A 12,519-nucleotide genomic window follows, 5' to 3' on the forward strand; every position below is an offset into this window, starting at 1 on the left:
CATTCACCTTTAAATGCTTCTGACAAACACCACCTAGGAAGCTACCCTAGCCCTGAGAAAGTTCTAAGACTCATCTCGCAAGGATCCATCAGATGGGTCAAATCACACAACGACAGTTCCTAGAGACCAGGATCAGTGTTGCCTCGTTTGACTCCAGGAAGCCCACACCAAGAATCTGGACCACCATCCTCATGCCTGCTGATGAGGTAGAGGTTGGGGGATAATAAGTAGGTAAATTAAAATGTCACAGTGGGTTTTTGGACTGCAAGGAGATCAAACCAGTCAATCAGAAAGAAAATCAGTCCTGAACATTCATTGGAAGGACTGATGCTGAAGCTGAAGCTCAAAAACTTTGGCCACCTGATGCGAAGAGCTGACTCAGTGGAAAAGACTCTGAGGCTGGGAAAGATTGAAGGTGGGAGGAGAAGGGGATGACAGAGGATGAGATGGTTGGATGGCATCACTGACTCAGTGGACTTAAGTTTGAGCAAGATTCAGGAGTTGGTGAAGGACAGGGAAGCCTGGCATGCTGCAGTCCATGGGGTTGCAGAGTCGGACATGACTGAGCAATTGAACTGAAGTGAACTGTGGTTTTTTTTAGAATGAAAATTGTATTTCTTCTTTCCTTTTTTTTTTTTTTGTTTATCTGAAAAGGTTTATTGTGCACAGAGGGGAAGGGCTCAGTCCTTCTTGGCTGCTGCTTTCCTCATGGAGGCCATGGCATTGCTCAGCTCCTCTCTCTTCCTCTTGGCACTTTCGTGTGTCCCCACCCTTTTTTTTTCCTTTATTTTTTAAAAAAAAATTTTATTTTAATTGGAGGCTAATTACATTATTTTTTAATTTATTTTTTATTGAAGGATAATTGCTTTACAGAATTTTGTTGTTTTCTGTCAAACCTCAGCATGAATCAGCCATAGGTATATGTATATACCCTACCCTCCCTTTTGAACCTCCCATCTCCTGCCCCAACCCAGCCCTCTAGGCTGATAGAGAGCCCCTGTTTGAGTTTCCTGAGCCATACAGCAAATTCCTGTTGGCTATCTATTTTACATATGATAATGTAAGTTTCCATGTTACTCTTTCCATACATCTCACCCCCTCCTCCCATCTCCCCATGTCCATAATTCTGTTCTCTATGTCTGTTTCTCCATTGCTGCCCCATAAATACTTCAATACCATTTTTCTAGATTCCGTATATATGGGTTAGATAGAATACAGTATTTATCCTTCTCTTTCTGACTCACTTCACTCTGTTTAATAGATTCTAGGTTTATCCACCTCATTAAAACTGATTCAAATGCGTTCCTTTTTACAATATTCCATTGTGTATACATACCACAACTTCTTTACCCATTCATCTGTCATTGGACATCTAGGTTGCTTCCATGTTCTAGCTATTGTAAATAGTGCTGCAATGAACAATTTTCAATTTTTGTTTTCTCAGGGTATATGCCTAGGAGTGGGATTGCTGCATCATATGGTGGTTTTATTCCTAGTCCTTTAAGGAATCTCCATACCATCTTCCATGGTGGCTGTATCAATTTACATTCCCGCCAGCAATGCAGGAGTGTTCCCTTTTCTCCACACCCTCTCCAGCATTTATTGTTTGTAGACTTTTTGATGATGGCCATTCTGACTGGTGTGAGGTGATATCTCATTGTAGTTTTGATTTGCATTTCTCTAATAATGAGCAATGCTGAGCATCTTTTCATGTGTTTGTTAGTCACCTGTATGTCTTCTTTGGAGAAATGTCTGTTTAGGTTGTTTTCCCACTGTTTGATTGGGTTGTTTGTTTTTCTGGAATTGAGTTGTATGAGTTGCTTGTTTATTTTGGAAATTAATCCTTTGTCAGTTTCATTTGCTATTATTTTCTCCCATTCTGAGGGCTTTCTTTTCACCTTGCTTATAGTTTCCTTTGCTGTGCAAAAGCTTTTAAGTTTAATCAGGTCCCATTTGTTTACTTATGTTTTTATTTCCATTACTCTAGGAGATGGGTCATAGAGGATCTTGCTTTGATTTATGTAATTGAGTGTTTTGCTTATGTTCTCCTCCAAGAGTTTTATAGCTTCTGGTCTTACATTTAGGTCTTTAATCCATTTTGAGTTTATCTTTGTGTATGGTGTTATGAGGTGGTCTAATTTCATTCTTTTACATGTAGCTGTCCAGTTTTCTCAGCACCGTTTGTTGAAGAGGCTGTCTTTGTCCAACTGTATATTCTTGCCTTCTTTGTCAAAAATAAGGTATCCATAGGTTTTTGAACTTTCTATCTTGTTCCATTGGTCTATATTTCTGTTTTTGTGCCAGTACCATACTGTCTTGATGACCGTAACTTTGTAGTATAATCTGAAGACAGGAAGGTTGATTCCTCCAGCTCTGTTCTTCTTTCTCAAGACTGGTTTGGCTATTCGTGGTCTTTTGTGTTTCCATATGAGTTGTGAAATTTTTCTAGTTCTGTGTAAAATGCCATTGGTAATTTGATAAGGATCACATTAAATCTGTAGATTGCGTTTGGTAGTATAGTCATTTTCACAATATTGATTCTTCCTACCTAGGAACATGAAATATCTCTCCCTCTGTTTGTGTCATCTTTGATTTCTTTCATTCAGTTCAGTTCAGTTCAGTCACTCAGTTGTGCCCGACTCTTTGCGACCCCGTGAATTGCAGCACACCAGGCCTCCCTGTCTATCACCATCTCCCGGAGTTGCAGACTCACGTCCATCGAGTCCGTGATGCCATCCAGCCATCTCATCCTCGGTCGTCCCTTTCTCCTACTGCCCCCAATCCCTCCCAGCATCACAGTCTTTTCCAATGAGTCAACTCTTCACATGAAGTGGCCAAAGTACTGGAGTTTCAGCTTCAGCATCATTCCCTCCAAAGAAATCCCAGGACTGATCTCCTTTAGAATGGACTGGTTGGATCTCCTTGCAGTCCAAGGGACTCTCAAGAGTCTTCTCCAACACCACAGTTCAAAAGCATCAATTCTTCGGCGCTCAGCCTTCTTCACAGTCCAACTCTCACATCCATACATGACCACAGGAAAAACCATAGCCTTGACTAGACGGACCTTAGTTGGCAAAGTAATGTCTCTGCTTTTCAAAATGCTATCTAGGTTGGTCATAACTTTTCTTCCAAGGAGTAAGCGTCTTTTAATTTCATGGCTGCAGTCACCATCTGTGGTGATTTTGGAGCCCCAAAAAATAAAGTCTGACACTGTTCCCACTGTTTCCCCGTCTATTTTCCATGAAGTGATGGGACCAGATGCCATGATCTTCATTTTCTGAATGTTGAGCTTTAAGCCAATGTTTTCACTCTCCTCTTTCACTTTCATCAAGAGGCTTTTTAGTTCCTCTTCACTTTCTGCCATAAGGGTGGTGTCATCTGCATATCTGAGGTTATTGATATTTCTCTCGGCAATCTTGATTCCAGCTTGTGCTTCTTCCAGCCCAGAGTTTCTCATGATGTACTCTGCATAGAAGTTAAATAAGCAGGGTGACAATATACAGCCTTGACGTACTCCTTTTCCTATTTGGAACCAGTCTGTTTTTCCATGTCCAGTTCTAACTGTTGCTTCCTGACCTGCATACAGATTTCTCAAGAGGCAGGTTAGGTGGTCTGGTATTCCCATCTCTTTCAGAATTTTCCGCAGTTTATTGTGATCCACACAGTCAATAGTGTCTTATAATTTTCTGTGTACAGATCTTTTGTCTCCTTAGGTAAGTTTATTCCTAGATATTTAATTCTTTTTGTTGCAATGGTGAATGGGATTGATTCCTTAATTTCTCTTTCTGAATTTTCGTTTTTAGTGTATAGAAATGCAAGTGATTTCTGTGTATTGATTTTGTATCCTGCAACTTTGCTAAATTCACTGATTAGGGTTCTCTATGTATAGTATCATGTCATCTGCAAACCGTGAGAGCTTTACTTCTTTTTTGATCTGGATTCCTTTTATTTCTCTTTCTTCTCTGATTGCTGTAGCTAGGGCTTTCAGAAGTATGTTGAGTAATAGTGGTGAAAGTGGGCACCCTTGTTTTGTTCCTGATCTGAGGGGGAATACTTTCAGTTTTTCACCACTGAGAACAATGTTTGCTGTAGGCTTATCATATACGGCTTTTACTATGTTGATGTAGATTCCTTCTATGCCCATTTGTTGAAGAGTTTTAACCATAAATGGGTGTTGAATTTTGTCAAAGGCTTTTTCTGCATTTATTGAGATTATCATATGGTTTTTATCTTTCAATTTATTAATATGGTGTATCACACAGATTGATTTGCATATATTGAAGAATCCTTGCATTCCTGGAATAAACCCAACTTGATTATGGTGTATGAGTTTTTGATGCGTTGCTGAATTCTGTTTGCTAAAATTTTGTTGAGGATTTTTGCATCTACATTCATCAGTGAAATTGGACTATAGTTTCCTTTTTTGTGTTGTCTTTGGTTTTGGTATCAGGGTGATGGTGGCCCTGAGGAATGAATTTGAAAGTGTCCCTTCCTCTGCAATTTTTTGAAAGAGTTTTAGAAGGATAGGCATTAGCTCTTCTCTAAATGTTTGATAGAATTCTCTTGTGAAGCCATCTGGTCCTGGGCTTTTTGTTTTTTGGGAGATTTTTAATCATAGCTTCAATTTCAGTGCTTATAATTCAGTTGTTCATAATTTCTATTTCTTCCTGGTTCAGCGTTGGAAGATTGAGCTTTTCTAAGAATCTGTCCATTTCTTCCCGGTTATCTATTGTATTACCATATAGTTGTTCATAATCCCCAGTCACTCGATTGTGTCCAACTCTTTGTGGCCCCATGAATCGCAGCACGCCAGGCCTCCCTGTCCATCACCAACTCCCGGAGTTCACTCAAACTCATGTCCATCGAGTCAGTGATGCCATTCAGCCATCTCATCCTCTGTTGCCCCCTTCTCCTCCTGCCCCCAATCCCTCCCAGCATCAGAGTCTTTCCCAAAGAGTCAACTCTTTGCATGAGGTGGCCAAAGTATTGGAGTTTCAGCTTCAACATCAGTCCTTCCAAAGAACACCCAGGACTGATTTCTTTTAGAATGGACTGGTTGAATCTCTTTGAAGTCCAAGGGACTCTTAAGAGTCTTCTCCAACACCACAGTTCAAAAGCATCAATTCTTTGGCACTCAGCTTTCTTCATAGTCCAACTCTCACATCCATACATGACCACTGGAAAAACCATAGCCTTGACTAGACAGACCTTTGTTGGCAAAGTAATGTCTCTGCTTTTGAATATGCTATCTAGGTTGGTCATAACTTTCCTTCCAAGGAGTAAGCGTCTTAATTTCATGGCTGCTATCACCATCTGCAGTGATTTTGGAGCCCCCCAAAATAAAGTCTGACACTGTTTCCACTGTTTCCCCATCTATTTCGCATGAAATGATGAGACCATGAAGATTCCATGATCTTCTTTTTCTGAATGTTGAGCTTTAAGCCAATGTTTTCACTCTCCTCTTTCACTTTCATCAAGAGGCTTTCTAGTTCCTCTTCACTTTCTGCCATAAGGGTGGTGTCATCTGCATATCTGAGGTTATTGATATTTCTCCTGGCAATCTTAATTCCAGCTTGTGATATGTTGTTCATAATAGTCTCTTATAATCCTTTGTATTTCTGCATTGTCTGTTGTAACCTCTCCTTTTTCATTTCTAATTTTGTTGATTTGATTATTCTCTCTTTTTTTCTTGATGAGTCTGGCTAAAGGTTTGTCAGTTTTGTTTATCTTCTCAAAGAACCAGCTTTTGGTTTTATTAATCTTTACTATTGTTTCTTTCATTTCTTTTTCATGTATTTCTGCTCAGATCTTTATGAGTTTTTTCCTTCTACGTTTTTTTGTTCTTCTTTTTCCAGTTGTTGTAGGTGTAAAATTAGGTTGTCTATTCAATGTTTTCCTTGTTTTTTGGAGGTAGGACTATATCACTATAAACTTCCCTCTTAGAACTGCTTTTGCTGCATCCCATAGAGTTTGAGTTGTTGTGATCTCGTTGTCATTTGTTTCTAGAAATTTTTTAATTTTCCTTTTGATTTCTTCAGTAACCTGTTGGTTATTTAGAAACGCATTGTTTAATCTCCATGTGTTTGTGTTTCTTACACTTTTTTTCTTGTAATTGATATGTAGCTTCAGCATTGTGGTTGGAGAAGATGCTTTGTATGATTTCAATTTTTAAAAATTTACTGAGGTTTGATTTGTAACCTAAGATGTGGTCTATCCTCGAGAATGTTCCATGTGCACTTGAGAAGAAGGTGTATTCTTCTGCATTTGGATGTTATGTCCTGAAGATATCAATGATATCCGTCTCATCTAAAGTATCATTTAAGGTTTGTGTTTCCTTATTGATTTTCTGTTTTGATGATCTGTCTGTTGGTGTGAGTGGGTTGTGTTACTGTCAGTTTCTCCTTTTATGTCTGTTAGTGTTTGTTTTATGTATTGAGGTGCTCCTATGTTGGGTGCATAGATATTTACAATTGTTACAATCCTCTTGGATTGATCCCTTGGTCATTATGTAGTGTCCTTCCTTATATCTTGTAATCTTCTTTATTTTAAGGTGTATTTTGTCTGATATGAGAATTGCTACTTCAGCTTTCTTTTGCTTCCCATTTGCATGGAATATATTTTTCTATCCTCTCACTTTCAGTCTATATGTGTCTTGGGGTCTGAAGTGGGTTTCTTGTAGATAGCATGTATATGGGTCTTTTTTTTTTTCTATCCATTCAGCTAGTCTGTGTCTTTTGGTTGGAGCCTTTAATCCATTTACATTTAAAGTAATTAGTGATATATATGTTCCTATTGTCATTTTATTAATTGTTTGGGGTTGATTTTGTAGATCTTTTTTTTCTGTTGTATTTCTTGACTATATAAGTCCCTTTAACATTTGTTGAGTGACTGAACTGAACTGAACTGAACATTTGTTGTAAAGCTGGTTTGGTGGTGCTGAATTCTCTGAACTTTTGCTTGTCTGAAAACTTTTTATTTCTCCATCAATTTTGAATGAGATACTTGCCGGGTACGGTAATCTTGGTTGTAGACTTTTCCCTTTCAGTACTTTAAATATACCCTCCCATTCCCTTCTGGCCTGCAGAGTTTCTGCTGAAAGATCAGCTGGCAAGTGCATTCGGCTTCCCTTGTGTGTTACTTATTGCTCCTCCCTTGCTGCTTTCAGTGTTCTTTCTTTGTGTTTAGTCTTGGTTAGTTTGATTAGTATGTGTCTTGGCATGTTTCTCCTTGGATTTATCCTGTATGGGACTCTTCATGCTCCTTGGACTCGAGTGACTATTTCCTTTTCCATGTCGGGGAAATTTTCAACTATAATCTCTTCAAAAGTTTTCTCATACCCTTTCTTTTTCTCTTCTTCTTCTGGGACCCCTATAATTTGAATGTTTGCATTTGATATGGTCCCAGAGGTCTCTGAGACTCTCCTTAGCTCTTTTCATTCCTTTTATTCTGCTCTTCAGAAGTTATTTCCTCAATTTTATCTTCCAGCTCTCTGATTCGTTCTTCTGCTTCAAATATTCTGCTATTGATTCCTCCTAGAGTATTTTTAATTTCAGTAGTTGTGTTGTTTGTCTCTGTATGTTTATTCTTTAATTCTTCTAGGTCTTTATTAATTGATTCTTGCATTTTCTCCATTTTGTTTTCAAGGTTTTCAATCATCTTTACTATCATTGTCCTGAATTCTTTTTCAGGCAGTTTGCCTATTTCCTCTTCATTTATTTGTACTTTTGTGTTTCTAGTGTGCTTCATTTGTGCTGTATTTGTATTTCTCTGCCTTTTCATTATTTTTAAAAAAAGTTATTGTGTTTGAAGCCTCCTTTTCCCAGGCTTCAAGGAAAGTTGAATTCTTTCCTTGAAGAAGGTTGAATTCTTTCTTCTTTTTGGTTTCTTCCATCCTAAGGTTGGTCCAGTGGTTGGTGTGAGCTTCGTATAGGGTGAGATTTGTGCTGAGTTTTTGTTTCCTTTTTTTCCTCTGATGGCAAGGCTGACTGAGGTGGTAATCCTGTCTGCTGATGGTTGGGTTTGTATTTTTGTTTTGTTTGTTGTTTAGGTGAGACATCCTGCACAGGGTGCTACTGGTGGTTGGGTGATGCTGGGTCTTGTATTCAAGTGGTTTCCTTTGTGTGAGTTCTCATTGTTTGATACTCCTTAGGGTTAGTTCTCTGGTAGTCTAGGGTCTTGGAGTCAATGCTCCCACTCCAAGGCTCCGGGCTTGATCTCTGGCCAGGAACAAAGATTCTACAAGTGGTTTGATATGGCATTAAATGAGATTAGAACAAATATCCAAAAATAAGAAACCAAAGATGAATCCCAGACAAATGGTAGTTACAAAATCAGGCAAATAATAATTAAAATAATGGAATATACACATGTACATATACACCCATGAGCAAAGTCAAAACAGTCCAACAAAAATAAAGTATAGTATATTGACCTGGCTAACAAAGGAAATAAAAAATATTTACCAATTAAGAACAAAACTAACAAGCACAAACTGGAAAACAAAACTAAAGGTGCCAAGTGGGGGAATAAAGCAATGAAAACAACACTTAACAAATATGTTGAGAGAAAGGAAAGAAAGAAAAGAAATAATAAATATGCAAAGTTAAGTAGAGGTAGATAAAGAAGATTTGTATACATTAAAAAATTAACTGCAGAGGGGAAAGAACAGTAGGAAAGCAAACAAAGGAATAAATGTAGAAAAAATAATAGGTTTAAAAAGTTAAAAATTAAAATTAAAGAGAGAAAAAAAGAAAAGAAAAAAAAAAAGAGGAAAACTCCATGGAACTGCAAAAGCCCAACATAGAGGCAGAGGTTTAAGACAACAATAAAAAATGTGACTGAGGAAAAAAAAAAGCTCAATAGCTTAATTGGATTTCTTAGTGCCAATAAAATCAATAACTACAATGGGGGTAGGGGGTTGAAAGGGAGATAAAAAAAATAATACGAAAGAATCTACAGAGCAAATAAAAAAATATTTTTGTTGAGTCTCTGCTATCACAGTCCTTTCCCTTGCTGGGAGTCACAGTCCACCTCACCTCCCTAGGATGCCCTCCAACACTGTGCTGATCTCTGGACCTGCCGTGGGGGCAGCTCAGATTCTAATCTGGTCCTACTCCTGTGTGTTCTTGCCTCCAATGTCCACAGCTATCAGAACTAGTGCATTTACTTTTGTGGGAGCTCTCAGTGGCCTTTTATATATTCCATAGACACAAAGTCTGCTTAGTTGATCGCGTGGATTTAATCTGCATCTTGTACAGCTGGGGGGAAGGGTTTGAGTCTTCTTCCTTAGGCACACTGCCCCTGGTTTCAACTATGGTTTTATTTCCACCTCTACACGTGGGTTGTCCACTGGGGTTTCCCCCTGAGGCTGACCTGGAGGACTTGGGTTTGCCCCTCTGAGGGCCAGGTGTGAAGGTGGTGCAGCTGCTTGGGTCACAGGGGTTCTGGCAGCACCGGGTACTCAGGGGGGTTGGTGGCTAGGGTAGCAGGAAATATGTGCTCTAGAAGGTAATGGCTGGAGAAGGCAAAGGCAACCCACTCCAGTACACTTGCCTGGAAAATCCCATGGATGGAGGAGCCTGGTGGGCTGCAGTCCTTGGGGTCGCTAAGAGTTGGACACGACTAAGCGACTTCACTTTCACTTTTCCCTTTCATGCATTGGAGAAGGCAATGGCAACCCACTCCAGTGTTCTTGCCTGGAGAATCCCAGGGACAGGGGAGCCTGGTGGGCTGCCGTCTATGGGGTCGCACAGAGTCAGACACGACTGAAACGACTTAGCAGCAGCAGCAGCCGCAGCAGCAGAAGGGTATGGCAACCAGTAGCGGCCAATACGCTCCAGTATTCTTGCCTGGAGAACCCCCTCTCTGATAGAGAAGCCTGGCAGGCCACAGTCTACAGGGTTGCAAAGAGTCAGACACTACCGAAGCAACACTGCACACAAGATTTTTTCTGCCTGTGGCAGCTCTGCCCCAATGAGAGTTGAACGTGGAGGTGACGCAGCTGCTTGGCTTATGGGGACCCTGGCAGTGCCAAGGGTGCAGGGAGATGGTCTGCCTCGGCTGCAGGAGTTATGGTTCTATCACAGTCTTTTTCTGAGCCTCTTGTAGCTGGCGATCAGAAGGCCTCTTTGGCCAGTCTTTCTCCATAGCTCAGCCCATTCAGGCACTTAGAGGGCTCCCTTGCCTAGGGTCCTGCTCTGTAGATCATCGCATCAGTCACTCAAAGGAGCACCCTGGCTGGGGCCCTACTCTGTAGTTCAGTGTGTCAGGCGTTTGATGGGCCAGCCTCTCTACTGTTCGGCTGCCAGTGCTGGCGTGTGGGGAGAGAGAGGCTTGGTGATGGCTCCCCTCCACGTGTGACTCAGCAGTATCACCTTGTTTCCATGGCTGCCTGGCTTTCCTCCACAGGCGTTTCCCACCACCATCTCCCTCACATCCCCTTGATCTGTCTCTCTGCAGTCAACAGCAGCCCTCGCCCTGGGATTGCTCCACAATCCCTAAACTCCAGCTCCGAGCCGCTGCGCCTTCCAGGGGACCAGTGTTCCTGTTCAGGGTATGTATGGCTGCAGCAAGGACTGTCTGATTCTCATTCCATGTAGGCTGCCACAGATCAGCTGTTTCACTCTCAGCCTTAAATGTTTCTCCTCTGACTCAGACAGTGGCACCAATGTGGGGATCAGACCCCTGCTTTAGTTCCCCCACCTGCCGAGGGCAGGTCCAGTCCTACTAACACTCCTGTTTTTCTCCCTAATTCCTTCATCCTACTAAGTTTTGCATGGTTCTATATACTCTTTTCCACTGGTCAGGTCCTCCTGTCCGCACTCAGCTGGTGTTCTGCATGCGCTTGTGTGTCTGAAGGTATATTCCTCATGTACCCGTGGAGAGAGATGTACTGCATGTCCGCTTCCTTCTCCCCCCACCCTTTTCTTGATGAACTCGAGGGCCTGCTTATCCTTGGATTTCTTGAGCAGCTCCATGACCTGCTGCTCATAAGATGCACACTTCCCAGATCATGCTCTGCACAAACGTGGTGTGTTTGGTAAGGTGCCCGTGACGGCTGTTGTGCCTCAGCTTGCTCACATTCTTGGTCACCTTGCAGCTCTTGCTGAGGCCCATGCCATGGGGTAGCTCAGAGCCACGGCTGCTGTTCTTCAAAGGCTGCCACTGCGGAAGGCCCACATATTCCTTTTTTAATGTTCCCCTGGGGGCTGTAAAATTTTGTTCAAATTCAGAGTTCTGTAAAAGTCAATCCTGATAAGTTTTTGCCAGCTTTATAATTGTTTTCTGAAGTCTCTTACTTTTCCATTTTTAATGACATCATCAGATCTCTTGATTTTAATTCTACAGTATCTCTAAAATATGACTTCTCTCTCTCTTTTCAAAAAATATGTATTTATATTTTTTTATCTGGCTACATAAAAATGTATTTTAAAATTTATTTATATTTGTTCATCTGGCTACATCAGATCTCAGTTGCAGCACGTAGAATCTTGGTTGCATCCAGTGGTATCTTTCCTTGTGGTCCATGGATTCTCTGGTTGTGGCACCTGGGCTTCATTGCCTCTGGCATGTGAGATCCTAGCTCCCTGGCTAGGGATTGAACCCATGGCCGTGCATTGGAAGGCGGATTCTCAACCACTGGACCACCAGGGAAGTACTGAAGATGGCTTTCTTCTACCAAAGCTCAGTAGGAATATCCCTCTCCTTCAGCTGCAACTCCAGCTGTCTCTGGCTTCCCATAACCGTCCCTCCCAAGGCCCTCAGGCCTGCAGTTACAATGGTCCCCACTATTACTAACCCTGATGTGTGACCCCATCCCAAGTTTGCTTCTCTTAAATGCATCTGCGCCTTGGAACATGAGCCCTTCACTAGGCTCTCTTCAGTTGCCCCTGCTGCTTCAGGTCAAGTGCTCCGGCAGCATCTTGCCAACAACCTGACTGGTTATCATGAGACTATACCTGGCTGAGGAGAGGGTGGCAATGTGTCCCGTGGCATCTCCTGTGAGCTTTTCTTGGGTCTTCTCCTCTCTTTTTTGCTTCTTCTCTTTCTCCTGCCTTGGATATAATTCTGCCAACCATCCTGGGTGCCGAGGACAAGGGCCACCCTCAGGAAGGCAATGTCGTACCCTGGAAGGAACCTGCCTCGTGAGGGCCTCATGGGGAAGAAGTGATGTCAATTGTGTGATTCTGGGTGAACTGCTTCATCTTTTTGAATCTTAGTTTCCTTATCTGCCAAGTGGATCTTAGTACCAGCGGCCCCGCAGGCTTACAATGAAGACAAAATGAGAAAATTTACACAAAGTTTGAAGTGAAGTGAAGTCGCTTAGTCGTGTCCGACTCTTTGCGACCCCGTGGACTGTAGCTTGCCAGGCTCCTCTGTCCATGGGATTTTCCAGGCAAGAATACTAGAGTGGGTTGCCATTTCCTTCTCCAGTGGATCTTCCCAACTCAGGGATTGAACCCAGATCTCCCGCATTGTAAGCAGATGCTTTTACCATCTGAGCCACCAGGGAAGTCTAAT

General features: G+C 41.7%; 1 pseudogene; it reads right to left on the reverse strand.

The window, feature by feature from the left end:
• Positions 625-11,115, reverse strand: LOC102174602 (annotated as a pseudogene).

This window comes from Capra hircus, chromosome 21 (assembly GCF_001704415.2).
Source record: "Capra hircus breed San Clemente chromosome 21, ASM170441v1, whole genome shotgun sequence".
NCBI classification, from domain to species: Eukaryota; Metazoa; Chordata; class Mammalia; order Artiodactyla; family Bovidae; genus Capra; species Capra hircus.